Raw genomic sequence first — 13,599 nt, 5'->3', positions numbered from 1 at the left:
TGTCGGGGACAGAGATTATGACACAGCCACAGCCTCTGCCGTCGCTCAGGTGGTCACCAGCCCATGGGGCCAGCTCCCTGACATCGGCGGCAACACCTGGCCGGGGTCGGGGTTTGCACCCAGCCATGCTCAGGCCACTGTGTTACTGCCTCAGGCAGGTGTGAAAGCCGCCAGCGGGCACAGGGTGGTGCTGCAGGGTCCAGCTGGGGCACTCCTGATCCTTTATTATTGTTGTTATTACTAGAGGCCCAGTGCACAAATTTGTGCACATTGAAAAGAAATTAGTTAGAAGAAATCTATATAAATCAAAGCCTAAGCAACCGAATGAACAGTTGACTGGTCACTATGACATGCACTGACCACCAGGGGGCAGACGCTCAATGCAGAGGCTGCCCCCTGGTGCATTCCCACAGCCAACCTCCCTCAGCCCCTCCCCCCAGCCGGCCAACCTCCTGAGGCCCCTCCCCCTGCTGGCCAACATCCTACGGCCCCTCCCTTTAGCCAACCTCCCTCGGCCTCAGTGGGCCCCAATCACCGGCCAGGCCGAGGGACCCCACCCGTGCACAAATTTGTTCACCAGGCCTCTAGTGTTTTAATATCGCTCTTCGCCCTTTCTCTATAATAGGAGTGCCAGCCAAATTCATGATCGACAATGACATATTGAAAAGCACGTGCGAATGGTGCCAGCGAGAGCTTTACATGTATCGTGCATGCGTGAGTCAACTTAGCCTTTTATAGACGTAGAATAAACTTGCTAATCAGACCTGCTTTCTGATGTAGCGAACCTTTTTCCAGCCCAGGGAAGCACCCCAACAACTTCTCTTTCAGGTAACTGTCAGCAACACAGCAGTAAACATCAACACGAAGCAGATTATTGTTGTCGATCACGCAGGGAGAACAAAGGGTAGAACATGTAACTGCGGCCGTGTCTGACTATCTTCTGCGCAGGAGAAAACCTGAAGTCATTTTCAACGTCCGCCATTTCTTACTTCTTGTCAGTCGGGTCAAGTTTCTAAGCTTTTTAAATCTCCGTGTTCCGGCTAATGGAAAGAAAATAGGTGAACACAGGATAAGCAAGGCCCCTGGGCACGGCTGTTGCACCGCAGAGGGCCAGCTGGCACGCCCCGTCCATCCGGGCTCCTGGCAGGTACCTGGGCACCGGGCTTCTCTCTCTCCTCCGTGACCGTGGGAGGGAGGGCGTCTGCTCCCCACTGCTCCCTGGGAGGGAGCCCGTGGGCTGATGTGATCGAGCCGGGCGTCTGGTTGCCATGGCGCTGCCGCCAGTGCCGGCCCGCAGAAGTGGGTCACCCATCCACAGCCTTCTGCCTCGTGAACTTCTGGTGAAACAGGGATGAATCGGACCCATGAGCGAGCCCTGCCCCCAGGCTGCCTCCTGAGCTGCCCGCAATGGGCCGCCGGCTGACGGGGCTCTGCCCGCCTGTGAGCCACCTCTGGGGCCGGGGCATCTCTGTGCTGCCACTTCCGCAGCGGAGGCCCGGCCTCTGCCACACGCTGGCATGGAAGTCCTTCCGTGAGTCCGCTCTCCGTGCCCCCAGGCCGTCTGGTGACCCAGGACACTGGCAACACACCACGCCCACGCTGAGTCCGCCTCTGGGGCACGCCGAGGGGGCACTTCCACTAGATGCCCACACGCAGACGTCGGGCAGACAGCCGAGGTGCGAGCCTGGAGTGAGGCGGGAAGGCTGGTCTCCGAGCTGCCAGCGTGTACAGAGCACTTGCAGCCACGCACCTGGGACCCGGGCCAGGGGCCAGGGGTCTCCCCCCACCCGCCCCCCTCCCTCAGCCACTGGGCCTGTGCTGATGAGATGGGGGTGGGAGGTGAGGCCTAGAAGATTGCGGGGGGGGCGGTGGTGGTCCAGGGAGCGGAGGAGCTGGCTTCATGGCCTGATTCTGTCTGTTACATGTTAGAATGAGGTGCACGTCCCCCTGGATTTGGGCTCCTTGGGGGCAGATGGGTTTGGTCTTTGCATGTGCCCACCCCATGAAGGGGTGTCTGTCTGCAGGCGTGTGTTAGGAGAGCCATGGGAAGTCAAACACCGTCGCCTTTGCTCAGACCTGGGCTCATACCATCCTTGCCTGCCTCCTGCGACCCGGCCTCACCGCGAACTCACTCCCGTCGCTGGGCGCCAGCAACTCATCCTCACTTTTCCTGGCCCCCATCACCCCCGCCCCCCGCACCCCCACCCCCAACCCCCCGCCCCCACCCCGCAGCCCCCAGGCGTCCTCGTGGCCAGTCTGTGAGCGACGAAGCACCGAGCAGATGCCGGGCTCAGACGTGGCCTTCGGGCACGACGTCCTGGGTCTGCCCTCCAGGAGCCCACTGTCTGCAGGGCTGCCAGCGGGAGGGCGGCTGGACTCACCAGCAGACACCGGAGTTGTCTCCGTCCTGCTCTTCCTGGGTGGGGGAGGGGGTGGGACCTGGGCTGCTCCTCCCGTGGGCCTCCTGCACCCATCCCGGGTCTGTGGCCTGCAGGACTGCCCTGGGCTCCCCACCCCCTCCAGCCCTCTGCCAGGCGGGGGGATGGGGCCCTGGGATCCACGGCTCGGTGCTGGGTCGGGGCTCGGCCGAGTTCAGCAGGTTTTTCCACGGCCTCAGCCTCGCTGCAGCCTCCGCCCCAGCGGTAACTTAATTAGCTAATTAGCTCGCTGTTTTCCAAGCAGGCAGGTGACTCAGCACGTTTGCTGGGTCTGAATCTGCCGACGGCCCCCCGGGTGTCTGAGCCCAGTCCTGGGGGAAAGCAGGTCTCAGGGAAGAACAGCTGGGCTGGGGTTTCCGGACGCTCTGGCCTCCAGGTGGGACCTCCGGGTGGGCGGACCGTCCTCCCTGCCGCCAGGTGGCTGCCCTGGGCCCGGCCTGGGCTCTGGGGTCAGGATGCCCTCGGATCCACCGGAACGTTCCTTCCTCCCGCAGGGGCGGGGCTCAGCCCTGAGCGGCTGGAAGCTGGGAACCAAGGTCACCATGGTGACACTATTGACCTGGCATCGGCATCGCCTGAGACGCCCTGCGGGGCTTTGCCAGGGCTATTTGGGCGTCGGGGCGGCCGGCTGCCCCTCTGTCCTTGCTGGGGCGTCACCGCAGTGCAGCTGGGGGTGGGAGGAGGCAGAAGGGCCACCCCTCCCCGTCTCCCCATCTCCCCATCTCCCCATCTCTCCATCAGCCCTTCCCCTTCTCCACCCCCTGCCTCCCCCGGAGCCAGGCCTGTGCTGGGGGTGGAGGGGGAGGAGCGGGGGTGGGTGCTGTGGACCTGAGTGGCGCTCGGGCAGTAACCAGCCTCCTGATGAGGGGCACCTGGAGGCCCCACACAGCAATGAGCCGAGTCCCCCTCCCCTCACAGCGAGGGAGACCCAACAGCCAGCCCCGACCTGCCTGCTCCCCAGCCCCCCTGCTCTACAGTCAGAGCACCTGCACCCGCTTTAGGGAGTGGGCGTGGCTCTGGCAGGAGGGCGAGCCGAGCCTAAGGCCGGTGCCTGAGGTGGGGGGCCGGGGGTGGGGGGGGCTGAGTGAGGGCCATGGGAACCTGGTGAACCCTCACAATTTAGCACCGGCCTCCAGGAGAGGGGATCACGCTGACCATCCTGTCCTGTTAGCCCTGTGACTGCCCGGAGAGGGAAATTGAGGGGGGCAGTCCCGGGAGCCCCACTCCTGGGCCTGGCCCCTCCCACCAGCATCTCAGCACCGGCGTCTTCTCCCCTGACCTCTGCTCTGGCCTCACCTCTTCTCTCTGACTCTGCCTCCTGCCCCCCCTCCCCCCTGGTGCCCTGGGATGGCATCAGCCCACCGACCCACCGGCCCACCGCCTGGCCCCGGGTCACTCCCATCTCAGAACCCTCAACTCGGTCACGTCTGCAAAATCCCTAAGGCCGTGGCCAGCCATGTGGCTGGGCTCCCGGAGTCAGACGTGGGCATCTTGGGGGGGCTCTTGTTCTGCCCTCCAGAGTCACAGGCTCCTCTGCCTGCGTGTGACCCCACGTGACCCCGTCGCCCCAGCCTCAGCTCGGCCTGGGAACAGCACCCCTGGCCTGGCTGACACCGCCCCCCACCCCCGCCCCCGCCGGCTACGAGGCTGAGCCCCATTGAGCCCAAGGCGCGGGCAGCATCAGAAGAGCCGGGCGCTTGTGTGACTGGATGGAAACATAACAAACCTAATGAGGGCTCAGAGTAAACAACACGCTACACGCTACACGCTGATCACCCCCCTCCTCCCGCCCATTAGCCACAGAGGGGATGGCCAGGTGCTCCGAGCCAGCGTCAGCCCCCGCCCCCCCCCAGTGGGTCCAGGCAGGGGGTGACAGGGCTGCGGGGTCTCGGCTCCTCCCACAGGCGCCCGCGGGGGCAGGAGCTGCCCACTGGGGTCTTCTGCCAGGGCCCCAGGTGTGAGCTCTGCCCTCCCCACCCACCCGCCCGCCTCGCCCTTGGTCTCCTGGGAAAATGTGGTCGCTCTGTCCAGAGGACAGAAGCGGCGTCCACTCCTCGCACTGGCTGCAGCCAGAGGGCCCGGTGCGAGCCCCTCCCCCACGGGGTTCATCGCCTGGAGGGGGTGCTGAGCCCCAGTTTGGGGAGGCCAGTGCCCGGCCCCCTGCCTCCGGGGGAGTGACCTGCCTGGATCGCTGAGGCTCGGCGACACGGGCCCTCATCCTCCACCCGGACACTCGCCCTTCAGGTCCCGCTGCCCACGCCCTCTGTCAGCCAGGGCCGGCCTTTAGCAGCCACCATTGCGCATCCAGCAGGAGCCGAGCGTCCTTGTCACACCGCGCCTGATTTATAAACTCGCGGCGGGAGCTCGCCCGTGTTTTATGCCGCCCTCTTAGGCGCACAATCCATTTTACAGCGGCGAGAAGCGAGGGGAGTGCATACTTCACCCGCACAGCCGACAGCGCGTCTCCGATCAATAGCGTCATATTCTGCTGAGACAGGCGGCGGGTGTGGGGCGGCTGCGACTGCGGGGCGCGGGGCTTGGGGTGGGGCCGTGAGAGCGGGAGAGGCTCCTGGGCCCTGAGCTGAGGCCTGGGGCTCCCATCCAGCTGCGCGGACGCTGCCCGGGTGGCCGTGCCTGGGGAGGAGGGCTGGACGCACCGACCCAGTGCGGCCTCTCCCTTCACGTGGGGGGCAATCTGCCAACACCCCACGGCTCATTTCTCCCCTCTGCTTGCATTTCGCCAGGAGCCCCCCCCCCACCCCCCCGGGGCTGTTCCTGCCTCTGCCAGGCCCCTCCCTGCGCCTGCCCCCTTGGTGGCTCACCCAGGAGGGAGGCCAAGGACGGAGGCCAGACTCAGGTGGCCAGCCAGCTCCCCTGGAGGCACCGGGCCTGGCCGGCCTCGCACCCGACGGCCTCCTTGCATTCCACGCCCGCAGGGCCCCACTCGCCTCCCTCTGTCCTCGCCCTGTGTCTGCCCCACGTGGGCTCCGTGAGCTCACCCGCTCCCTGATTCTGCTCGGAAGCCCCTGAGCCCACAGGCTGCTGTGGGGAGATAGGACCCCGATCCAGCGGCACCGCAGAGCCGTGCACAGCGGGGTCCCTGCAGACGTCGGGGTGAGCGTCTCTACCCCACGGCAGGCACGAGTGACCGGACCCCAGGACGGCGCATAGAAGGGCCTTAGTCCCTGAGCAAAGTGTTCCGGCTGCTCGAGCGGGCGGTGAGGGGGAGGGGGGTGAGGGGGGAGGGGGGGCCTTGCCGGCTCAGCCAGCCTGCGCAGGAGGGGGTCCCGGCCACGCCCCAGCTCCCGGGCACTCCTGCCCCCCCCCCCCTCTCTCTCTCTCTCTCTCTCTCTCTCATACTTGGAGGCCTGGAGAGGTTTCCCAGGCACAATGGCCAGGCCACCTTGGTGAGGAGGGTCATTGTCCACTTCCCCAGGGCCGGGCCCAGTGGCCTGCTGCCCTGACTGCCAAGCAGGGGACATTCCAGAACCCTGAGGCCTTCGCTGCGCTCGCTTGGTACCTAACGGTTTCCGTATCAGTACAGCCCTCTGCTCCCAGGTTCCCACAGGGGTGCCCGTCGCTGGGCAGAATGAGCCTCCGTGGCAAAGCGGGACCCAGCAGTGTCTTTGGGGACGGCCCCCAGCGTGCCCAGACCCCAGGCCAGCGGCACCCATTGCGGACAACATTATTTCACTTATTTTTATTTTTTAAAATGAATTTTTATTGATTTCAGAGAGGAGGGGGGAGAGAGAGAGAGAGAGAGAGGGAAACATCAATGATGAGAGAATCATGGACTGGCTGCCTCCTGCACGCCCCCCACTGGGGATCAAGCCTGCAGCCCGGGCCTGTGCCCCGACCGGGAATCGAACCCCGACCTCCTGGTTCAGAGGTCGGTGGGGATAACTGTATAGTCATGGGGTCGCGTGATCCCAAGGGGCCTCCATCCTGCCCCCTGGAGGGATTTCCCAGGAGGCAGGTTGCTGAGATCTGGCCGCGCCCAGAGCAGGGCTCAGGGGTCACGGTGCGGGCTGACCCAGGGGCTGGGGGCACAGGCTGGGGCCGGGGTGGGATGTTCGCGAGGAAGTAGGACTCCATCAGGGGGGCCCACTGGGCACCTCCGATGCACGCGGATGGGGTGAGGCCGGGGGACCCGCCGTGTGAGTCACAGGCAGACGCCAGCTAGCGCCCCGCGAGCCTGCGGAACAGCCAGGCCAACCCTGTTTGCAGGAAAGCAATTTATGGGGATTGTTCCGGAGACGCCGGGCTGCGTCTAATGAAACAATGTTGCCATAACTCACCGCTAATTTGTTTTGAGACGAACCCGATGCGCGATGCTCGCTCCGTCGGGATCTGCTGTCGGCGTCTCCGTCTCCGCACGGCCGCCTCCGGCCTGCATCTCGCGTCTCGCATCTCGGCTGCTCTGAATAATTCACACCCGAGCCCGGCTCCCTGTGCCTGCGACCTGGTGTCGGGGAGGGGCTGGGAGAGCAGCCCGCTGGCCTCCTCCCCGCTCGGGGTGGGGTGGGGGCGTGAGTGGAGTGACTTCAAACAGAGGGAAGGCAAAGCCGGTGTGTGACAGGCCCCCGGCCCCCAGAGCTCAGGGGGCCCCGGGTCCTCCCCTCCTGTCCGTGTTGTGACCCAACTCTTCATTGTGTGTTTGTGTGTGTGTGTTTAATTTGATTCTTGGAGAGGAATGGAGAGGAAGGGGGAGGCAGGGGGAGGCAGGGGGAGACGGAGGGGAAGGGAGGGGAAGGGAAAGGCAGGGGGAGGCAGGAGGAGGCAGGGGGAGGCAGGGAGGGGAAGGGGGAGGTAGGGGGAGGCAGGAGGAGGCAGGGGGAGGCAGGGAGGGGAAGGGGGAGGTAGGGGGAGGCAGGAGGAGGCAGGGGGAGGCAGGGGGAGGCAGGGAGGGGAAGGGGGAGGTAGGGGGAGGCAGGAGGAGGCAGGGGGAGGCAGGGGGAGGCAGGGGGAGGCAGGGGGAGGCAGGGGGAGGCAGGGGGAGACAGGGAGGGGAAGGGAGGGAAGGGAAAGGCAGGGGGAGGCAGGGGGAGGCAGGGAGAAGCAGGTAGAGGAAGGGGGAGGCAGGGGGAGGCAGGGAGGGGAAGGGGGAGGTAGGGGGAGGCAGGAGGAGGCAGGGAGAAGCAGGTAGAGGAAGGGAGAGGCAGGGGGAGGCAGGGAGGGGAAGGGGGAGGCAGGGGGAGGCAGGGGGAGGCAGGGGGAGGCAGGGGGAGGCAGGAGGAGGCAGGGGGAGGCAGGGGGAGGCAGGGAGGGGAAGGGGGAGGCAGGGGGAGGCAGGGGGAGGCAGGGGGAGGCAGGGAGGGGAAGGGGGAGGCAGGGGGAGGCAGGGGGAGGCAGGGGGAGGCAGGGAGGGGCAGGGGGAGGCAGGGGGAGGCAGGGGGAGATAGAAATGCGGACAGAGGGAACAGCACCTGCCGGCGGCCTCCTGCAGGCCCCACTCGGGGGAGCGCGTCCACAGCCGGGACAGGGCCTCACCGTGAATAGACCGTGACCTCCGGGTTCACGGGTCAACGCCCAGCGGCCGAGCCACGCCGGCCTCGCCCAGCTCCTCGTGTTGAGAAGCGGAAAGTGTGAGATGAGCCGAGATTCAGCGAGAGTCGCAGCCGGACGCCCCGGGACCCCGAGGCCCCAGCACTTACACGGTCTCCCGTCGAGACCCGGGCGCCAGGGGCCGAACTGCCTCTGCTCGTTCCCCGGGCTCGGCCCCGGCGGCTCCTGTGAGGGGTGCACAGGACCCGTTCGCTGGAAGGGAGGTGACGGGCGTCCTGAAGGCCCGCTCCCCGCGTGAGCCAGCTCCCCTCCCGGCCTCCCTGGGACCCGCTACACACGGTCGTCCGGTCGTCCGGTCGCCCGTTCACTGCGGAGCGGGCCACTGAGCACCTACTGTGTGCAGGCCCAGAGCTGGCCCGGGGCGCAGAGGGGAGCGTCCCCCTCCGGGCGGCCTCCTCAGGGGGCGGGGCAGACAGACACAGCCGGCAGCGGGACGGCCAGCACGAGGCGTGAGGCTCCGCCGGGTGTCGTGGCGGCGGCGCCGTGGGCCACACACGTAGCTGTGAAAGGCGTTAGAAGCGGGGCGAGGCAGGCAGGGCAGGGGCGGGAGAAGGAGGGGTCCCGGGAGGCTGAGACCACAGAACGTTTTGTAGAAAAACAGGGCAGCGGAAGACAGGGTGCTTTGAAACAAGGGTGTTTTTCTTGCAAAACAACATGTTGCAGAAAGGCCAGGACCTGCTCAGAGAGCAGCGCAAGTGGACAGAGGGCCGGGCCGGCCTGTCGCCGATGTTGGGGGGGGGGGGGCGCAGAGGGCTCGGGCCTCCTCCCCGACAGGGTGCCGTGCTGGTGGCAGTAAACTCCCGCCTGTTGGAGCGCCTCTGGCCCGCGGCTTCATCCTTCGATTCCATGAGACGCGACCCCGGGGGTTGGGGGGGTGGATTCCTGCTCACCTTCCGGCATCGGCTTCTGCCGAGTGGGGCCTCGCGGCCCTGAGTGGGACCGGGGCTCTGGGCTTCGCTCTGTGGGATGTTGCTGCTCCGTGAGTGTAGCAACCTGCCTGCAGCCGCTGGGGACACCAGCCCCTCCCAGCCTGAGCCCCCAGCCTGAGCCCCCCAGCCTGAGCCCCCAGCCCGGGCAGCGGGCACGGCTGTGATGACAGGTGAGGGGCCTCTGGGGAGCGGCTGGAGCCGGGCGCGGTGCACTGTTAATAGGAATCTGAGGACCAGCTGGCACGGCCAGGCAGTGCCCAGCACCCATGCCGTCCCCACCCTGCAGCCCCAGCCCTAGCCCCAGCCCCGGGGCCCATCTGGCTGCCCGCCCAGGGCCCTCCAAGGCTGGCTCCGGTCGCCTCTGGTGGCCCGAGCGTGGGCCCCGTCTGTACCTCACGTCACAGCTTGGGAATCAACGCCCCTCGAGGGCCAGTGGAGTGGCCACCGTCACCCACCGGCCGTGCGGGAGCCGGGATGTGACGGGTCACCCTGCCCTTCGGCACCGACCCCTCTTCCTCGTGGTGGGGAGAGGAGAGACGGGGTGCAGACCGGTGCTCCCCACACCTCCCCACAGCCTCTCTCAGCCGGGCTTCCCTCAGGGTTCATGGGGCTGCCCAGGCGTTTCTGTTAGTCCTGCGTCCGGGTGAGGCTGGCCGCTAGCTCGTACCCGAGGCCTGAGGCTCTGAGCACCGTCCGGAACCATCTGAGTCTGTCTCCGCTCGACGGAGACCCCAGGGTGGGGGCCGTGCCCTTCGCGGAGTGGACGCCCAAGGCCGAGGGCTGTGCCCTTCACGGAGTGGACGCCCAGGGCGGGGGCCATGCCCTTCACGGAGTGGACGCCCAGGGCCGAGGGCCATGCCCTTCACAGAGTGGACGCCCAGGGTGGGGGCCGTGCCCTTCACGGAGTGGATGCCCAGGGTGGGGGCTGTGCCCTTCAGGAGCTGGGTGCACCGTGTACATTTGCAGAACTGCCTTGCAGGGCGCCACCCAGGGCAGCTTTCCCGCGGGTCCCGGGACCAGCCGGAGGGCGGACAGCCTTTGGGAGGAAGGAGGGGACGCTCTCAGGCTGTAGCCGCCGCCGTCCCTGAAGCCGCACGCATTGCAGGCCAGGCCGAGCCGAGCAGCGCGGAGCTGTAATTGGGCGTCTCTCCCCCCGCCCCCCCCCCGCTCCCCCCCTCCCCCGTCCCCCAGGCTCTGCCCAGGTCAGCGCAGCTCCTGCGACAGCGGACGCGGCTGGTCCTTCTTCATTACGGGCTCTCACGGCCAATTTAGCGGGACAGCGGCGCCCGCACAGGGACACGCAGCCGCCGGCAGCTGATGGAGGAGACGCGGCAGGGGGAGGGGGCTGGGGGCCGGGGGGCGCCCGCGGGCGGTGGGCACCATGTCGTGTTGCTGCTGCTGCGGGGACAGCCATGGGGCTGTGCTCCTGTCACTGGCACAGCAAGGGCTTTGGGCGGGGGGCGGGCGGGGGCGAGCGCCGTCGATGCCTCGCAGTGGAGGCCGCAGAGGGTCCTCCAGGAATAGCCGGGAATTCAATCAGCGAAATGAAACAGCGCAGAACCGGCAACATGCTCTCCGCGACCTTATTTCAGGCCCTTCGCGGCGGCGGAGATCAATGCGGAAATCACGGTTTCTGTTCACAGCATCCGACAGCTGCTGGGGCCGCCCTCCCTCTCAGCCGGGCTGCGAGGAGGACACGCGGGGTGGGGGGTGGAGGTGGGGGGAGGGGGAGGTGCGGGGGAGCCGACCGACCGGCCGTCCTGGCAGCTGGCCAGATGGCAGACAGCTGCGCCCGCGGTGCCACTCCGCAGGCCCACCCCCCACCCTGGCGGTGCTGGCCTGTGCGGGGGAACCAGCCGTGGGCCGTCCTCACCGTGGAGGGCGGGCGGCAGGGCTTGAGAGGGAAGCGGGGTCACCTGCCGGAGACGCAGGCTCCGCGCAGCAGGGGCGGTGAGAGGGCACAGGCGCTCCGCCGCCCGGGCTGGACCCCGGAGCCGGCCCACAGGAAGCCTGGCGACCACCCCCCCAAGACTGGGGCACCCCCGCATCGCCAAGTGCCCGGTGCCCCTCCCGCAGGCCCGGCCGGGGGGAAGCCAGGCCCCGGGGGGGGGGGGTGGACTGCGGAGGCAGACGGGACGTCACGCGTGACCGTGCCCTCCCTCCTGCGATAACGCGGTGCGGGCTGGGCGGGGCCTGGGAGGCCTGGGGCCCGGGCCTGGTGGGATGAGGCTGGGACGCGCCGTGGCCCCAAGCGGGCGGGCGCATCGCTGCCCCCATGTGCAGGAGGGGCTCGCCCACAGGAGCGGCCCCGCGGCCCCTGCCCGGTCGGCTTAGAATCAGCCGGGGTGTGTGTGCGTGTCTGTGTGTGTGTGCACGCGCGTGCGTGTTCACATGTGTTCATGGGTATACACGTGAGCATGTGTGTTGTTGATTGCACACATGTATGTGTGTGCATGGGCAGGCAGCAGGATGGAGGGCACACTGGCAAGGGGAAGCCCCCTATCTGTGGGTGCCCCCGCCCAGGTGGGGCAGGAGCGGATGCCAGCCCTCGGCCTCCCGTGGCCGGGCCCCGCTTCCCCTCAGCGGCCGCATCCGTGACTCACCAGCCCGGGGCTGGAGGACGAGCCAGATCCTTGCCGGGCTCACCGTTCTAGCACCTTCCGCCGCCTGCCGTGTGATGAATAAGTGTCCGGTGACTCACCAGCCGGAGCGCCCGCCGTGTGTGCCAGGGGCCGCGAGGGCGGGGAGAGCAGCGGGTGCAGGGCCGGCCAGCACTGACCAGGGGCCAGCTGCGCGGACTCCGTGTGTGACATCCGCGAAATGGGGGGAGTTCGGCCAGGGACCCCCCAGCGCTGCCTCGGGGGACGGGCCCTCCCCGTGTGAGTCCGGCGTCTGGGGCCTCCGCACTTGGTCAGAGCAGAGAGGCCTCGCCCCAAACCACTCGTCCGCAGATCCGACAAAACCGCCGCCGGCAAACATCCCCTCGGGCTCCGGGGGCGGTGAGACTCCACGGCCGGGGCGGGCGTCACGGTGCCCTCGCCACGGAGGAGCCGTGGGAGACAGCGGGTGAGAGCCAGTCGCTGCCCGGGCGGCCCCACAGCCACGCCCGCCGTGTGCGACACAGCCTGACCCCCAGGCGGCAAGGGGACCTGGATGGTTCCGGCCAACTCCATGTCGGCCGCCAGCCCTCGGACACGGACCCTCTTTCTCAGGTGGGAGCTCGGCCCCTGGGAGAGTCCCCATCTGAGGGCAGGAAGCCGGGCCCCTGCGGAGCAGGAGTCGGAGGGACCGGGCGGCACCCACGTGGCTCCGTGGCTCCTCCCTGCTCGGCTCCCGCTGCACCTTCGAGTGGAGTGGAGTCAGGCGTGGCCGTGGTGAGCGCAGCGGCCGCTTTCGGAGATGAGCCCGGGCCTTCCCTTCCCTCGGGAGGAGCCTGGCGCGTTCCTGGTGCCCCGACTCCCCGGCCCCAGAGGCGACCGCCCGCCAGGCAGCAGCCTCCTCCCCGCCCCTCGGACGAGCTGGGCCTCCCACAGTCCCCTTGGCGTGGGGACGCGCCGGAAGCCGCAGGGGGACCGTGGGCGCCTGTGGGGGGCGCCTGCCCGGGCCGCCTGGGGAAATGACACCCCGAGGCCTGGCTGCTCCAGAGCTGAGAACCCCGCTGGCCCCGAGCACCCAGGGGGCTGAGGGTTGGATTCCGGGCCAAACTTTTAATAAAGAAAATGCACCCACAGACGTCCCGCCATCAGCGACGCTCCCCGTTCCCGCAGCCGGGAGGCTCCGTGGTGGGCCGGCTGCCTATCTGCTCACGGGGGACCTTCTCCCTGCGTGTGTAATATCCTGGGGCTATTCCCTCGAACACGCCCCGCCCGAGACGGGGAAGCCCTCCCGGCCACCGGCCGCTCCTCTCTCTCTGGGGATCAGAGCGGGTGTCTGTACGTTGTGTCTCCCTCCGTCGTCGGGGGGAATGACGAAGGCGCCCGCCGTGACTGCGGCGGCACCGGACAGGGCCCGTCACAGGGCGGGCGGGGGCCTCGGGACCGTGTGAGTGGAACCCGGGCTCCTGGGAACCCCCAGCTCCGTCTCAGAGGGGGGATATCTGGGCGTCCCCTCTATGGTTTGTGAACAGGAAGTGGGAGAGGCACCTCCCCTCCCAGCGTCATTGCGGCTGGTCCCTCGCGGGTGCGACACTCGACCACCAGCCACGCCGGTTGGGCAGCCTTCCTTCTGTGGGGGCGCCTTGACCAGCAGGTGGGGTGTGCGGGGTGGTGGGTGCGGGGTGGTGTGTGTGTGTGGGGGGGCGGGGAGCCTGGGAACCTCTGCTCTATTTCCACCCGCAATTTCCCGACTACGGGGCAGGGAGGGTCCCAAGGGCACCCCCCCCGCCCCGGGGCCGAGCCTCTATGGCCCCGCACCCAGCCACCCGCTCCCTTAAGGGCTCTGGCTCCACGGGCACAGGGACCCGCGGCAGGTTCAGGTTCCACGGGGCAGAGCCGTGACCGTCAGCTACGCCCGTCTCCGTGCCGCCGGCCACTAGCCTGGCGCCAGCCAGCTCCCCTCGGGGACGAGGCTGGGAGCTCGGGAAGATGGTGGGGACACGTGTGGGCTCCTTTCTCCATGGTTTGAGGGCCGTGCGGCTGGGCCCGGCTCACGGGGCTGCTGGGTTTCCC

The sequence above is a fragment of the Myotis nattereri genome, assembly GCF_964212035.1.
Source record: "Myotis nattereri genome assembly, chromosome: 12".
NCBI lineage: Eukaryota > Metazoa > Chordata > Mammalia > Chiroptera > Vespertilionidae > Myotis > Myotis nattereri.
Note: the sequence above shows the minus strand (reverse complement) of the source record.